The sequence below is a fragment of the Mustela lutreola genome, chromosome 17 (assembly GCF_030435805.1).
Source record: "Mustela lutreola isolate mMusLut2 chromosome 17, mMusLut2.pri, whole genome shotgun sequence".
Classification (NCBI taxonomy): Eukaryota; Metazoa; Chordata; class Mammalia; order Carnivora; family Mustelidae; genus Mustela; species Mustela lutreola.
In genome coordinates this window covers 30,892,048-30,907,145 of record NC_081306.1, presented here as the reverse complement: position 1 = coordinate 30,907,145, position 15,098 = coordinate 30,892,048, and the positions used below count along the sequence as shown (strand labels likewise).

At 54.5% G+C, this 15,098-nt stretch overlaps 1 non-coding gene across 1 annotated transcript; it reads left to right on the top strand.

Moving 5' to 3' along the window:
* The first annotated feature begins 262 nt into the window (after positions 1 to 262).
* LOC131820201 (U6 spliceosomal RNA) lies at positions 263 to 369 on the top strand. The gene has a single exon (XR_009349519.1). It is a non-coding gene; the product is annotated as a U6 spliceosomal RNA (small nuclear RNA).
* Positions 370 to 15,098: the final 14,729 nt, after the last annotated feature.

Sequence of the window (15,098 nt, the reverse complement as noted above, 5' to 3'; positions counted from 1 at the left end):
GAATTGGATTTACAGATGGTTTTCGGTAGTATGGACATTTTAACAATGTTAATTCTTGCCATTCATAAATATGAGCTATCTTTCCGTTTGTGTCTCCTTCAATTTCTTTATCAATGTCATAGTTTATGGAGTACAGATCTTTCATCTTCTTAGTTAAATCTATTCCTAAGTATTTTATTATTTTTGATGCTATTGTGAATTAGATTGTTTTCTTTATTTTTTCAGATAGTTCATCATTAGAGTGTTAAAATGCTCCTGTCTTGTGCTTACTTTGGCAGCACATATACTAAAATTGGAATGATGCAGAGAAGATTAGCGTGATCACTAAACAAGGATGACATGAAAAACTGGGAAGCATTCCATATTAAAAAGAAATGAAACAAAACAAAATTCTTGTCTGTTATATATTGATCTTGTATTTGGCAGCTTTACTAAATTTGTTTATTCAAAATTTTTTGTGAAGTTTTTAGGATTTTTTAACATGTAAGTTCATGTTATCCAAAAAAATAAAATTTTACTTCTTCCTTTATTTTTTTGGAGTCTTTTATTTCCTTATGTTCCTTGTTTCTCTGGCTAGGACATCCAGTAGTATGTCAAATGAGAGTAGTGAAAGTGGATACACTTGTCTTTTTTCTGATCGTTAAGGGGAAAACTTTCAAACTTTTTTGATTGAATATGAGATTAGCTCTGGGCTTGCAATATGTGTTTTCTCTTTAATAGATTTTTTAAATTATTTTTTAATTTTTTTTATAAACATATAATGTGTTTTTATCCCTAGGGGTACAGGTCTGTGAATCACCAGGTTCACACATTTCATAGCACTCACCATCACTCACCATAGCACTTGCCCTCCCCAATGTCCATACCCCCACCATCCTCTCCCAACACACCTCCCCCCAGCTACCCTCAGTCTGTCTTGTGAGATTCAGTCTTTTATGGTTTGTCTCCCTCCCAATCCCATCTTCTTTTATTTTTCTTTTCGTACGCCCCAAACCGCCTATGTTGCATCTCTACTTCATCATATCAGGGAGATCATAGGATAGTTGTCTTTCTCAGATTGATTTATTTCGCCATGCATAATACCCTCTAGTTCCATCCACAACATCACAAATAGCAGGATTTCATTTCTTTTGATGGCTGCATAGTATTTCATTGTACATATATACTACATCTTATTTATTGATTCATCTGTTGAAGGACATTTAGGTTCTTTCCATAGTTTAACTATTGTGGACATTGCTGCTATAAACATTTGGGTGCATGTGCCCCTTCAGAATGCCACGTTTGTATATGTAGGGTATATACTCAGTACTACAATCACTAGGTCCTAGAGTAGTTCTATTTTCAGCTTTTTGAGGCACCTCCACGCTGTTTTCCAGAGTGGTTGCACCAGCTTGCATTCCCGCGTACAGTGTAGGAGGGTTGCCCTTTCTCCACATCCTCGCCAGCATCTGTCATTGACTGACTTGTTCATTTTAGCCATTCTGAAAGGTGTGAGGTGGTATCTCATTCTGGTTTTGATTTGTATTTCCCTGATGCCAAGTAATGTGGAGCATTTTTTCATGTGTCTGTTGGCCATTTGGATGTATTCTTTGCAGAAATGTCTGTTCATGTCCTCTGCCCATTTCTTCATTGGATTATTTGTTCTTAGGGTGTTGAGTTTGATAAGCTCTTTATAAATTTTGGATACTGGCCCTTTATCTGGTATGTCATTTGCAAATATCTTCTCCCAGATAACTTCTGACAGTCATCTTTTGGCTTTGTTAACTGTTTCCTTTGCTGGGCAAAAGCTTTTTGATCTGAGGAAATCGCTATAGTTCATTCTTTCCCTTGCTTCCCTTGCCTTTGGCGATGTTCCTAGGAAGAAGTTGCTGCTGCTGAGGACAAAGAGGTTGCTATCTGCTCTCTCCTAAAGGATTTTGATGGATTCTTTCTCACATTATACTTCTTCACCCATTTCCAGTCTATTTTCATGTATGGTGTAAGGAAATGATCCAATGTCATTTTTCTGCATGTGGCTGTTCAATTTTCCCGACCCTAAAGCCAGCGGCTCCTTCTCTTCCCCGGGGGCGGCGTGCTGCGCCTTCCCCACACTTGCTCCTGGGGAGGGCGGTGACACAAGTGTGCAACCACGCTTCTCTCTCAAGCAGAGGGGATGCTAGGGCAAAGAGTATTTCGCTCCATGCGGGTATCTTCCAAACTGCTGTGGAGAGTAGCTCAGGCAAGCAGCAGCAGCATCCCCAAACCCAACTCTGATTTCCCAACGAATGCTGTGCTTTCCCAGGGGAGATGCCCAGGCAAAGAGGCTTTCGCTGTATGCGGGTTTCTCCCACCGCGAGACTGGGCTCAGGCAAGCAGCAGCAGCCGCCAGAACACTTCACAGCGAATGCTGTGCTTTCGCAGAGGCTTTGGCTTGGAGCGAACAGCACTTCGCCGCTGCTTCCTCAGAAAGGCTCCAGTCGCGTCAGGGAAGAAGAGCTGCAGGAGAGCTGGTGCCTCTTGGTCCTTGCTTACCCGGGCTCCATGTTCGCGTCCTGGGTTCACACTGCCAGCCCGATCTAAGGAGACACAGCCACCACCGTGCAGTAGCGTGCGAAGCCTAGGACGGCACTCTATGCACTACCATCTCTCGGTGTAGGCATCGCTTGGCCTTTTACTCAGGCGCTCAGCAGGACTCGCGGACTAGGCCAGTGCTTTCCCCTCCTGAAAGGACGGTGACAGGATCCCTGCACACTGCCCTGTGCAATGAATAGGGAGTTTTGCGGGACTCCCCCTCTCCTTCCCATTAAACCCCGTGCCTCCTCCAAGCTTCCACATCCTGGTGGAATACGGCATCTGATGGCCAGTTCTTTCTGGGAGTTGTTTCTCGAGTTCAGGGTAGGCGCGTGGTGGCTAGCCCATGTCTCCATCACGGACAGGTGGCCAAGGAGCTGCTCTCTCCTTGAGCCCAAAGGCTTTCTGCATTGACTCCTTCCTCAGAGTGGAGCCCTTTCCCCTGCCCTAATTTTCCCGTCGTGTCTCCTTAGCAGCCAGGCTTCCGTCGCTCTGCAGTGACAGACGTGTCCCTTAAGGCTCTTTCCACAGGCGCCACCGCGCTTCTCTCTTAGGCAGAGGGGATGCCCAGGCCAAGAGGATTTCGCTCCATGTGGGTTTATCACACCGTGCTGTGGATACTAGCTCCCGCAAGCAGCAGGCAGCATCCCACAGGCCTGACTCTGATCCCAAAGAATGCTGTGCTTTCCCAGAGGGGATGCCCTGGCAAAGAGGCTATCGCTCTATGCGGGTTTCTCCCATCGTGCTGGGAATACTAGGCTAAGGCAAGCAACAATAGCAGCCCACAAAACCGACTCTGTTTTCCCAGCGACTCCTATGCTCTCGCAGAGGTTTTCAGCTTGGCGCAAACAGCACTTCGTTGCTGCTTCCTCAGCAAGGCTTTGGTCATTGGCTCTGTCTCGGCAGGGAAGAAGAGCCGCGAGAGAGCTGGTGCCTCTTGGGCCTTGCTTTCCCGGGCTTCAAGTTCGCGCCCGGGGTTCACCTTGCTAAGCCGAACTAAGCAGACACAGTCACAACCCTGCAGCAGCGTGCGCGGCCTAGCATGGCACTCTATGCCTATTACCTTCTCCTGGCCTAGGTAAGGCTTTGTCTTTTGCTCAGGCGCTCAGGCAGACTCGGCGTCTAAGCCAGTGACTTCAATACAGGAGGGAGGAGGCGACAGGATCTGTGCACAGGGCCCATGCACTGCGATCGGGAAATGTGGGGGAATGTCTCCACTCCTTCCCCGGCACATCCCCTGCCACCCACATAGCTGCCACATCTTGGTGGAAGACAGCATCTGACTGCCCGTTTCTCCATGGGGTTTTTTCTGCGAGTTCCGGGTATGGCACCTGGGGGCAAGCCCGTCGGCCCTTGGGACAGGTGGCCAAGGAGATGCTGTCTCCTTGGGACCAGAGGCACAGGACAGGCCTGCCTTCTGCCCAGACTCCTTCCTCAGAGTGGAGCACGCGCCTCTGCCCTAGTCGTCCCCTCATGTCTCCTTAGCAGACAGGCTTCCATCTCTCCGCACAGAGAGCAGGTGACACTTGTCTTGCCACTGGCCTGCTGTTCGTGCACAGCAGGCCATTCGGCTTCCCGAGCGTTTCCCGACCCCAAGACCAAGGGCTCCTTCTATTCCCTGGGGGTGGCGTGCTGTTCGTTCCCCACACTTGCTCCTGAGGAGCGCTGTGACAGACGAGTGCTACCACTCTTCTCTCTCAGGCAGAAGGGATGCTAGGGCAAAGAGTATGTCGCTCCATGCGGGTATCTTCCACCCTGCTGCGGAGACTAGCTCAGGCAAGCAGCAGCAGCATCCCCAAACCCAACTCTGATTTCCCAAGGAAAGCTGTGCTTTCCCAGGGGAGATGCCGAGTCAAAAAGGCTTTCGCTGTATGCGCGTTTCTCCCACGGCGAGACTGGGCTCAGGCAAGCAGCAGCAGCCCGCAAAACACTTCTCAGCAAATGCTGTGCTTTCGCAGAGGCTTTGGCTTGGCGCGAACAGCACTTCGCCGCTGCTTCCTCAGCAAGGCTTCAGTCGCGTCAGGGAAGAAGAGCTGCGGGAGAGCTGGTGCCTCTTGGGCCTTGCTTTCCCGGGCTCCATGTTCGCGTCCTGGGTTCACCCTGCCAGGCCGAACTAAGCAGACACAGCCACCACCGTGCAGTAGCGTGCGTAGCCTAGATTGGCACTCTATGCACACTACCATCTCTCGGTGTAGGCATCGCTTGGCCTTTTACTCAGGCGCTCAGGAGGACTCGCGGACTAGGCCAGCGCTTTCCCCACTGGAAAGGAAGGTGACAGGATCCCTGCACACTGCCCTGTGCACTGAACAGGGAGCTTTGCGGGACTGTCCCCTCTCCTTCCCCTTAAACCCCGTGCCTCCGCCAAGCTTCCACATCCTGGTGAAAGACGGCATCTGATGGCCAGTTCTTTCTGGGAGTTGTTTCTCGAGTTCAGGGTAGGTTCCTGGTGGCCGGCCCATGTCTCCACCACGGACAGGTGGCCAAGGAGCTGCTGTCTCCTTGAGCCCAAAGGCTTTCTGCTCAGACTCATTCCTCAGAGTGGAGCCCTTTCCCCTGCCCTAATCTTCCCCTCGTGTCTCCTTAGCAGCCAGGCTTCCGTCGCTCTGCAGTGACAGACGTGTCCCTTAAGGCTCTTTCCACAGGCGCCACCGCGCTTCTTTCTCAGGCAGAGGGGATGCCCAGGCCAAGAGGATTTCGCTCCATGCGGGTTTATCAAAACGTGCTGTGGAGACTAGCTCCGGCAAGCAGCAGGCGGCCTCCCACAGACCCGACTCTGATTTCCTAAAGAATGCTGTGCTTTCCCAGGGAGGATGACCCGGTAAAGAGGCTTTCGCTCTATGCGTGTTTCTCCCATCGTGCTGGGAATACTAGGCTAAGGCAAGCAACAAAAGCAGACCACAGAACCGACTCTGTTTTCCCAGCGACTCCTATGCTCTCGCAGATTTTTTCAGCTTAGCGCAAACCGCACTTCGCTGCTGCTTCCTCAGCAAGGCTTTGGTCATTGGCTCTGTAGCGGCACGGAAGAAGAGCCGCGGGAGGGCTGGTGCCTCTTAGGCCTTGCTTTCCCGGGCTCCAAGTCCGCGACCGGGTTCACCTTGCTAAGCCGAACTAAGAAGACACAGTCACAACCCTGCAGCAGCGTGCGTGGCCTAGCATGGCACTCTATGCCTATTACCATCTCCTGGCCTAGGTAAGGCTTTGTCTTTTGCTCAGGCGCTCAGGCAGATTCGGGGTCTAGGCCGGTGCCTTCACTACAGGAGAGAGGAGGCGCAGGATCTGTGCACACGGCCCGTGCACTGGGATGGGGAACTGTGGGGGACTGTCTCCACTCCTTCCCCGGCACACCCCTGCCACCCACAACGCTGCCACATCTTGGTGGAAGACGTCATGTGACTGCCCGTTTCTCCATGGGGTTGTTTCTGCGAGTTCCGGGTATGGCACCTGGGGGCAAGCCCGTCTGCCCTTGGGACAGGTTGCCAATGAGATAATGTCCTCTTGGGACCAGAGGCACCGGACAGGCCTGCCTTCTGCCCAGACTCCTTCATCAGAGTGGAGCACGCGCCCCTGCCCTAGTCATCCACTCATGTCTCCTTAGCAGACAGGCTTCCATCTCTCCGCACAGGGAGCCGGTGACACTTGTCTTGCCACTGGCCTGCTGTTCGTGTACAGCAGTCTATCCTGCTTCCCGAGGTTTCCCGACCCCAAGGCCAAGGGCTCCTTCTCTTCCCCGGGGGCGGCGTGCTGCGCCTTCCCCACATTTGCTCCTGGGGAGCTTTGTGACAGACTAGTGCTACCACTCTTCTCTCCCAGGCAGAAGGGATGCTAGGACAAAGAGTATTTCGCTCCATGCGGGTATCTTCCACCGTGCTGCGGAGACTAGCTCAGGCAAGCAGCAGCAGCATCCCCAAACCCAACTCTGATTTCCCAAGGAAAGCTGTGTTTTCCCAGGGGAGATGCCCAGGCAAAGAGGCTTTCGCTGTATGCGGGTTTCTCCCACCGCGAGATTGGGCTCAGGCAAGCAGCAGCAGCCGCCAGAACACTTCTCAGCGAATGCTGTGCTTTCGCAGAGCCTTTGGCTTGGAGCGAACAGCACTTCGCCGCTGCTTCCTCGCACGGCTTCAGTCGCGTCAGGGAAGAAGAGCTGCGGGAGAGCTGGTGCCTCTTGGGCCTCACTTTCACGGGCTCCATGTTCGCGTCCTGAGTTCACCCTGCCGGTACGAACTAAGCAGACAAGCCACAACCGTGCAGTAGCGTGCGTAGCCTAGGATGGCACTCTATGCACACTACCATCGCCCGTGTAGGCATCGCTTGGCCTTTTATTCTGGCGCTCAGTAGGACTCGCAGACTAGGCCAGTGCTTTTCCCACAGGAAAGGAATGTGACAGGATCCCTGCACACTGCTCTTTGCACTGAATAGGGAGCTTTGGGTTACTATCCCCACTCTTTCACGTTAAACCCCGTGCCGCCAGCAAGCTTCGACATCCTGGTAGGAGACGGCATCTGATGGCCAGTTCTTTCTGGGAGTTGTTTCTCGAGTTCAGGGTAGGGCGTGGTGGCAAGCCCATGTCCCCACCACGGACAGGTGGACAAGGAGCTGCTGCTGTCTCCTTGAGCCCAAAGGCTTTTTGCCCAGACTCCTTCCTCAGAGTGGATCCCTTTCCCCTGCCCTAATTTTCCCGTCGTGTCTCCTTAGCAGCCAGGCTTCCGTTGCTCTGCAGTGACAGACGTGTCCCTTAAGGCTCTTTCCACAGGCGCCACCGCGCTTCTCTCTCAGGCAGAGGGGATGCCCAGGCCAAGAGGATTTCGCTCCATGTGGGTTTATCACACCGTGCTGTGGATACTAGCTCCCGCAAGCAGCAGGCAGCATCCCACAGACCTGACTCTGATCCCAAAGAATGCTGTGCTTTCCCAGAGGGGATGCCCTGGCAAAGAGGCTATCGCTCTATGCGGGTTTCTCCCATCGTGCTGGGAATACTAGGCTAAGGCAAGCAACAATAGCAGCCCACAAAACCGACTCTGTTTTCCCAGCGACTCCTATGCTCTCGCAGAGGTTTTCAGCTTGGCGCAAACAGCACTTCGTTGCTGCTTCCTCAGCAAGGCTTTGGTCATTGGCTCTGTCTCGGCAGGGAAGAAGAGCCGCGAGAGAGCTGGTGCCTCTTGGGCCTTGCTTTCCCGGGCTTCAAGTTCGCGCCCGGGGTTCACCTTGCTAAGCCGAACTAAGCAGACACAGTCACAACCCTGCAGCAGCGTGCGCGGCCTAGCATGGCACTCTATGCCTATTACCTTCTCCTGGCCTAGGTAAGGCTTTGTCTTTTGCTCAGGCGCTCAGGCAGACTCGGCGTCTAAGCCAGTGACTCCATGCACTGCGATCGGGAAATGTGGGGGAATGTCTCCACTCCTTCCCCGGCACACCCCCTGCCACCCACATAGCTGCCACATCTTGGTGGAAGACAGCATCTGACTGCCCGTTTCTCCATGGGGTTTTTTTCTGCGAGTTCCGGGTATGGCACCGGGGCAAGCCCGTCGGCCCTTGGGACAGGTGGCCAAGGAGATGCTGTCTCCTTGGGACCAGAGGCACAGGACAGGCCTGCCTTCTGCCCAGACTCCTTCCTCAGAGTGGAGCACGCGCCTCTGACCTAGTCGTCCCCTCATGTCTCCTTAGGAGACAGGCTTCCATCTATCCGCACAGAGAGCAGGTGACACTTGTCTTGCCACTGGCCTGCTGTTCGTGCACGGCAGGCCATTCGGCTTCCCGAGCGTTTCCCGACCCCAAGACCAAGGGCTCCTTCTATTCCCTGGAGGTGGCGTGCTGTTCGTTCCCCACACTTGCTCCTGAGGAGCGCTGTGACAGACGAGTGCTACCACTCTTCTCTCTCAGGCAGAAGGGATGCTAGGGCAAAGAGTATTTCGCTCCATGCGGGTATCTTCCACCGTGCTGCGGAGACTAGCTCAGGCAAGCAGCAGCAGCATCCCCAAACCCAACTCTGATTTCCTAACGAATGCTGTGCTTTCCCAGGCGAGACGCCCAGTCAAAGAGGCTTTCGCTGTATGCGCGTTTCTCCCACGGCCAAACTGGGCTCAGGCAAGCAGCAGCAGCCCGCAAAACACTTCTCAGCAAATGCTGTGCTTTCGCAGAGGCTTTGGCTTGGCGCGAACAGCACTTCGCCGCTGCTTCCTCAGCAAGGCTTCAGTCGCGTCAGGGAAGAAGAGCTGCGGGAGAGCTGGTGCCTCTTGGGCCTTGCTTTCCCGGGCTCCATGTTCGCGTCCTGGGTTCACCCTGCCAGGCCGAACTAAGCAGACACAGCCACCACCGTGCAGTAGCGTGCGTAGCCTAGATTGGCACTCTATGCACACTACCATCTCTCGGTGTAGGCATCGCTTGGCCTTTTACTCAGGCGCTCAGGAGGACTCGCGGACTAGGCCAGCGCTTTCCGCACTGGAAAGGAAGGTGACAGGATCCCTGCACACTGCCCTGTGCACTGAACAGGGAGCTTTGCGGGACTGTCCCCTCTCCTTCCCCTTAAACCCCGTGCCTCCGCCAAGCTTCCACATCCTGGTGAAAGACGGCATCTGATGGCCAGTTCTTTCTGGGAGTTGTTTCTCGAGTTCAGGGTAGGTTCCTGGTGGCAAGCCCATGTCTCCACCACCGACAGGTGGCCAAGGAGCTGCTGTCACCTTGAGCCCAAAGGCTTTCTGTTCAGACTCATTCCTCAGAGTGGAGCCCATTCCCCTGCCCTAATCTTCCCCTCGTGTCTCCTTAGCAGCCAGGCTTCCGTCGCTCTGCAGTGACAGACGTGTCCCTTAAGGCTCTTTCCACAGGCGCCACCGCGCTTCTCTCTCAGGCAGAGGGGATGCCCAGGCATAGAGGATTTCGCTCCATGCGGGTTTATGACACCGTGCTGAGGAGACCAGCTCAGGCAACAGGAGCATCCCTCAGACCGGACTCTGATTTCCCAAAGATTGCTGTGCTTTCCCAGAGGGGATGCCAAGGCAAAGAGGCTTTCGCTCTATACGGGGTTCACCCTTCGTGCTGCGAATATTAGGCTAAGGCAAGCAGCAACAGCAGCCCACAGAACCGACTCTGATTTCCCAGCGACTGCTATGCGTTCGCAGAGGTTTTCAGCTTGGCACGAACCGCACTTCGCTGCTGCTTCCTCAGAAAGACATTGGGTGTTCACTCTGCGGGGCAGGGAAGAAGTGCTGCGGGAGAGGTGGTATCTCTTGGCATTTGATTTCCCTGGCTCCGAGTTTACGCCGCGGATTCACCTTGCTATGCTGAAATAAGCAGACAAAGTCACAACCCTGCAGCAGCGAGCTTAGCCTAGCATGGCACTCTATGCCTATTACCATCTCCTGGGGTAGATTAGGCTTTGCTTTTTGCTCTGGCTCTAAGGCAGACTCGGCTAGGCCAGTGCCATCACCCCAGGAGAGAGGAGGCGACAGGATCCCTGCACACGGCCCGTGCACTGTTTATTGAGCTTTTGGGGACTGTGCCCACTCCTTCCCCTTAAACCCCGTGCCTCCTCCAAGCTTCCACATCCTAGAGGAAGACGGCATCTGACACCACGTGCTTTCAGGGAGCTGTTTCTGCACGTTTAGCGTAGGCGCCTGGTGGCTAGCCCAGTCTGCCCCAGGGACAAGTGGCCATGGAGCTGCTGTCTCCTTAGGCAAAGAGGTTCAGGAAAGGCATGCTTTCTGCCCAGACTCCTTCCTATGAGTGGAGCACGCGCCCTGCCCTACTCATGCCCTCCTGTCGCCTTAGCGGCCAGGCTTCTTTCACTCTGCATTTGGAGCGGGTGACAGTTGTATTGCCACCGGCCGCTGTGCCTGCCAGGGCTGGTTCTCATGCTCTGCAACCTTTTCCACACCAGAATGCCAACGGCTCCTGCTCTTCTGCCTGGTCAGCGTGCTGCACCTTCCACAGACATGCTCCTGGGAACCGCAGTGAAAAACGTGTCCCTTTCCTTAAGGCTCTTTCCAAAGGCGCAACCGCGCTTCTCTCTCAGGCAGAGGGGATGCCCAGGCATAGAGGATTTCGCTCCATACGGGTTTATGATACCGTGCTCAGGAGACCAGCTCATGCAACAGGAGCATCCCTCAGACTGGACTCTGATTTCCCAAATATTGCTGTGCTATCCAAGAGGGGATGCCAAGGCAAAGAGGCTTTAGCTCTATACGGGTTTCACCCTTCGTGCTGCGAATATTAGGCTAAGGCAAGCAGCAACAGCAGCCAACAGAACCGACTATGATTTCCCAGCGACTGCTATGCGTTCGCAGAGGTTTTCAGCTTGGCACGAACCGCACTTCGCTGCTGCTTCCTCGAAAAGGCATTGGGTGTTCACTCTGCGGGGCAGGGAAGAAGTGCCGACAACCGGTGGTGCCTCTTGGCATTTGATTTCCCGGGCTCCGGGTTTACGCCCGGGATTCACCTTGATATGCTGAAATAAGCAGACAAAGTCACGACCCTGCAGCAGAGAACTTGGCCTAGCATGGCACTCTATGCCTATTACCATCTCCTGGGGTAGGTTAGGCTTTGCTTTTTGCTCTGGCTCTAAGGCAGACTCGGCTAGGCCAGTACCTTCACCCCAGGAGAGAAGAGGCGACAGGATCCCTGCACACGGCCCGTGCACAGATTATGGAACTTTGGGGGACTGTCTCCACTCCTTCTCCTTAAACCCCGTGCCTCCTACAAGCTTCCACATCCTAGAGGAAGACGGCATCTGACTCCACGTTCTTTCAGGGAGCTGTTTCTGCGAGTTTAGCGTAGGCGCCTGGTGGCTAGTGCAGTCTGCCCCGGGGACAGGTGGCCATGGAGCTGCTGTCTCCTTAGGCCAAGAGGTTCAGGAAAGGCATGCTTTCTGCCCAGACTCCTTCCTAAGAGTGGAGCACGCGCCCTGCCCTACTCATGCTCTCCTGTCTCCTTAGCAGCCAGGCTTCGTTCACTCTGCATTTGGAGCGGGTGTCAGTTGTATTGCCACAGGCCGCTGTGCCTGCCAGGGCCGGTTCTCCTGCTTCGCAACCCTTTCCAGACCAGAATGCCAACGGCTCCTGCTCTTCTCCCCGGGCAGCGTGCAGCACCTTTCACAGAAATGCTCCTGGGACCCCAGTGTAAAACGTTTCCCTTTCCTTAAGGCTCTTTCCACAGGCACAACCGCGCTTCTCTCTCAGGCAGAGGGGATGCCCAGGCAAAGAGGCTTTCGCTGTATGTGGGTTTCTCCCACCGCGAGACTGGGCTCAAGCAAGCAGCAGCAGCCCACAGAACATTTCTCAGCGAATGATGTGCTTTCGCAGAGGCTTTGGCTTGGAGCGAACAGTACTTCGCTGCTGCTTCCTCATCAAGGCTTCAGTCGCGTCAGGGAAGAAGAGCTACGGGGAGCTGGTGCCCCTTGGGCCTTGCTTTCCCGAGCTCCATGTTTGTGTCCTGGGTTCACCCTGCCAGGCCGAACTAAGCAGATACAGCCACATCCCTGCAGTAGCCTGCATAGCCTAGGATGGCACTCTATGCACACTACCATCTCCCAGTGTAGGCATCGCTTGGCCTTTTACTCTGGCGCTCAGGCGGATTCTCGGACTAGGCCAGTGCTTTCCCCACAGGAAACGAGAGGTGACAGGATTCATGCACACCGCCCGTGCACTGAATAGGGAGCTTTGGGGGACTGTCAACACTCCTTACCCTTAAACCGCATGCCTCCTCCAAGCTTCCACATCCTGAAGGAAAGGAAGACGGCATCTAACTCCCCATTATTTCACGGAGCTGTTTCTGCGAGTTCAGCATAGGCGCCTGGTGGCTAGCGCATGTCTGCCCCAGGGACAGGTGGCCAAGGAGCTGCTGTCCCCTTGGGCCCAGAGGTTCAGGACAGGCATGCTTTCTGCCCAGACCCCTTCCTAAGAGTTAGCATGCACCCTGCCCTACTCATCCCCTCCTGTCTACTTAGCAAGCAGGCTTCTGTCTGTCTGCACAGGGAGCGGGTGATAATTGTATAGCCGGCTCTCCTGCTTTGCAACCGTTGCCAGACCAGAGGGTTAATGGCTCTTGTTCTCCCCGGACAGCGTGCTGCACCTTCCACAGACATGCTCCTGGGGACCGCACTGAAAAACATGTACCCTTCCTGAAGGCTCTTTCCACAGGCACAACCGCGCTTTTCTCTCAGGCAGAGGGGATGCCCAGGCATAGAGGATTTCGCTCCATGCGGGTTTATGACACCGTGCTGAGGAAACCAGCTCAGGCAACAGGAGCATCCCTCAGACCTGACACTAATTTCACAAAGATTGCTGTGCTTTCCAAGAAGGGATGCCATGGCAAAGAGGCTTTCGCTCTATACGGGTTCACCCTTCGTGCTGCGATATTAGGCTAAGGCAAGCAGCAACAGCAGCCCACAGAACCGACTCTGATTTCCCAGCGACTGCTATGCGTTCGCAGAGGTTTTCAGCTTGGCACGAACCGCACTTCGCTGCTGCTTCCTCAGAAAGGAATTGGGTGTTCACACTGCGGGGCAGGGAAGAAGTGCCGCGGGAGAGGTGGTGCCTCTTGGGATTTGATTTCCCGGGCTCCGAGTTTACGCCCGGGATTCACCTTGCTATGCTGAAATAAGCAGACAAAGTCACAACCCTGCAGCAGCGAGCTTGACCTAGCATGGCATCTATGCCTATTACCATCTCCTGGGGTAGGTTAGGCTTTGCTTTTTGTTCTGGCTCTAAGGCAGACTCGGCTAGGCCAGTGCCTTCACCACAGGAGAGAGGAGGCGACAGGATCCCTGCACACGGCCCGTGCACTGATTATGGAGCTTTTGGGGACTGTCCCCACTCCTTACCCTTAAACCTCGTGCCTCCTCCAAGCTTCCACATCCTAGAGGAAGACGGCATCTGACTCCCCGTTATTTCAGGGAGCTGTTTCTGCGATTTCAGCGTAGGCGCCTGGTGGCTAGCCCAGTCTGCCCCAGGGACAGGTGGCCATGGTGCTGCTGTCTCCTTAGGCAAAGAGGTTCAGGAAAGGCATGCTTCCTGCCCAGACTCCTTGCTATGAGTGGAGCACGCGCCCTGCCCTACTCATGCCCTCCTGTCGCCTTAGCGGCCAGGCTTCTTTCACTCTGCATTTGGAGCGGGTGACAGTTGTATTGTCACCGGCCGCTGTGCCTACCAGGGCCGGTTTTCATGCTCTGCAACCTTTTCCACACCAGAATGCCAACGGCTCCTGCTCTTCTGCCTGGTCAGCCTGCTGCACCTTCCACAGTCATGCTCCTGGGAACCGCAGTGAAAAACGTGTCCCTTTCCTTAAGGCTCTTTCCAATGGCGCAACCGCGCTTCTCTCTCAGGCAGAGGGGATGCCCAGGCATAGAGGATTTTGCTCCATGCGGGTTTATGACACCGTGCTGAGGAGACCAGCTCAGGCAACAGGAGCATCCCTCAGACCGGACTCTGATTTCCCAAAGATTGCTGTGCTTTCCAAGAGGGGATGCCAAGGCAAAGAGGCTTTCGCTCTATACGGGTTTCACTCTTCGTGCTGCGAATATTAGGCTAAGGCAAGCAGCAACAGCAGCCCACAGAACCGACTCTGATTTCCCAGCGACTGCTATGCGTTTGCAGAGGTTTTCAGCTTGGCAGGAACCGCACTTCGCTGCTGCTTACTCGAAAAGGCATTGGGTGTTCACTCTGCGGGGCAGGGAAGAAGTGCCGACAACCGGTGGTGCCTCTTGGCATTTGATTTCCCGGGCTCCGGGTTTACGCACGGGATTCACCTTGATATGCTGAAATAAGCAGACAATGTCACAACCCTGCAGCAGAGAACTTGGCCTAGCATGGCACTCTATGCCTATTAACATCTCCTGGGGTAGGTTAGGCTTTGCTTTTTGCTCTGGCTCTAAGGCAGACTCGGCTAGGCCAGTGCCTTCACCACAGGAGAGAGGAGGCGACAGGATCCCTGCACACGGCCCGTGCACAGATTATGGAACTTTTGGGGACTGTCTCCACTCCTTCTCCTTAAACCCCGTGCCTCCTACAAGCTTCCACATCCTAGAGGAAGACAGCATCTGACACCACGTTCTTTCAGGGAGCTGTTTCTGCGAGTTTAGCGTAGGCGCCTGGTGGCTAGCGCAGTCTGCCCCGGGGACAGGTGGCAATGGAGCTGCTGTCTCCTTAGGCCAAGAGGTTCAGGAAAGGCATGCTTTCTGCCCAGACTCCTTCCTAAGAGTGGAGCACGCGCCCTGCCCTACTCATGCCCTCCTGTCTCCTTAGCTGCCAGGCTTCGTTCACTCTGCATTTGGAGCGGGTGTCAGTTGTATTGCCACAGGCGGCTGTGCCTGCCAGGGCCGGTTCTCCTGCTTCGCAACCCTTTCCAGACCAGAATGCCAACGGCTCCTGCTCTTCTCCCCGGGCAGCGTGCAGCACCTTGCACAGAAATGCTCCTGGGACCCCAGTGAAAAACGTTTCCCTTTCCTTAAGGCTCTTTCCACAGGCACAACCGCGCTTCTCTCTCAGGCAGAGGGGATGCCCAGGCAAAGAGGCTTTCGCTGTATGTGGGTTTCTCCCACCGCGAGACTGGGCTCAAGC